Raw genomic sequence first — 1,799 nt, forward strand, 5'->3', positions numbered from 1 at the left:
TTTAAGGAAGGCTCTACAGGTTGTTCAGGGTCTCACTACTAGGTTGGACTCTTAGTGATCCACCTGTCTATAGCCTCCCAAGAGCTGGGATTACAGGCATGCACCACCATGCCCAGTGAGGGGTCCGGCACAGCAGGCCTGGGGATTGAGCTCCTGGCCTCTGCACCTGCTTACAGGCACTTTAATCAGCTACTGTATTTGGCTAGCCCTTCCATTTGATGTTTTCATTTGTTAACAGAGCACAAGTTGGCCAGATCAGAAACCATATGCACAAACAAAGCAGAAATCCCAGATAAAATGTTGTAATTACAAAGCAGAGAATTATATAGTACAAAGTTTGGATTTCTCAAAGATATAACAGTGGTCTCACATATGGCAAAGAAAAACAAGCTGATACTACTGACGTCATCATTGCAGTGAGGAAAATGAGGAAAACAGTGAGGAAACAGTGATGGGGAATCCTCAAATAAATGAAGCCTGAGATGGAAACTTCCTACAAGAAAGAAAAAGGCTTACAAGATGTGTTGTTGAACTATGAACAATCTAAGTCACTTGAAATACAAAGGTTTGGTCAATGATTGTGTTTAACTCAATCCTAAAAATATATGGCATAAATACTTTGGCAGTTTACAAAGAAAATAATGAGTTTAAAAAAAGAGAGAGCTTTTACAGCAGAGAACAACCAAAATGTTTCTGCCCAGGAAATTATGCCCAAAAATTCTGTAGCACAGTGGTGAGATGAGAGGCAAACAGACAGGGGCAGCATCACAAAGACCTAGTAAGATTGTCTGATTGACAGACAATCAAAAAGATTTCAAGTGTGCCCTAAAAGAAGTTACAGGAAAGAAATATATGCTGTATTTACAACACATGATGACTGAATGAGAAAATGATCCATCCTAAAAACTGATAAATTAAGACCTACACATAAAAAAATTCCCTCATGTGCTATTTATGCCATTAGGATTCAGATGACATTTGAACACAGTCATAGAAAATTAAGGCAGTTTCTATTGTGAAAAGATAAGGAAAGGGATAAACTCCTGTTTCTGCTATAGCAACTTAGAATAAGTGAATAGTTTACCTTTGAAAACTAAAGTTAATGAAAAGTGTACAAGTAAAAATCCTGTCTTGTGTTGAGATGCAAGAATTATGTACCTTTTTTGGATAAGGCTTTGAAGTCCATGTCAAGTCCTTGATTTTGCCTTATGAATAAATGATTTCTTTGGTTGCTCAGAAATCACTAACTTTATTCTTGAAAGTTTCCTCTGAGAAACCTAGCTGCACCTCAAATTTTCTAGGAACCTTTCAAGCAAGAATTTGAACAAAGTAGATGTAGCTGTTAAAAGAACTTTTGTCTACCCACAGATGCAAAATACACACCTAATGGATTAAGTTTACAAGAATAAAGCTATACTCTTTCAGAAGACACAAGTACTTGCATGTCATTTTTAATTTTTCATTAGGCATTCATATAATAATGATATTGACTTGGAGAATTTAAAGTACTTTGAAAATATGCAGCAATATAATTTATTCTGAAATTTAGATTTGTACACAGAGGAGTAAAATATTCTATATAATATATAGTAAATACATTAACACATAAAACTGAGCATATTTGCTTAAAATATTACATAAAAAGGGCTGGGGAGATGGCTCAGTTGAATAAGCACTTGCCTGGCAAGCACAAGGGCCTGCGTTTAATCCTCAGCTCCGCAAAAAAGAAAGAAAGAAAGAAAGAAAGAAAGAAAGAAAGAAAGAAAGAAAGAAAGAAAGAAAGAAAGAAAGAAAGAAAG

The 1,799-nt window shown here is 35.6% G+C and overlaps 1 protein-coding gene across 1 annotated transcript in view; it reads left to right on the forward strand.

Moving 5' to 3' along the window:
* Window positions 1-1,799, forward strand: part of LOC101560671 (kelch-like protein 1) — a 494,908-nt gene that overhangs the window by 370,403 nt on the left and 122,706 nt on the right. The window lies entirely within an intron of this gene.

This window comes from Octodon degus, unplaced genomic scaffold (genome assembly GCF_000260255.1).
Source record: "Octodon degus isolate 3935 unplaced genomic scaffold, OctDeg1.0 scaffold00013, whole genome shotgun sequence".
In the NCBI taxonomy this organism is placed as follows: domain Eukaryota; kingdom Metazoa; phylum Chordata; class Mammalia; order Rodentia; family Octodontidae; genus Octodon; species Octodon degus.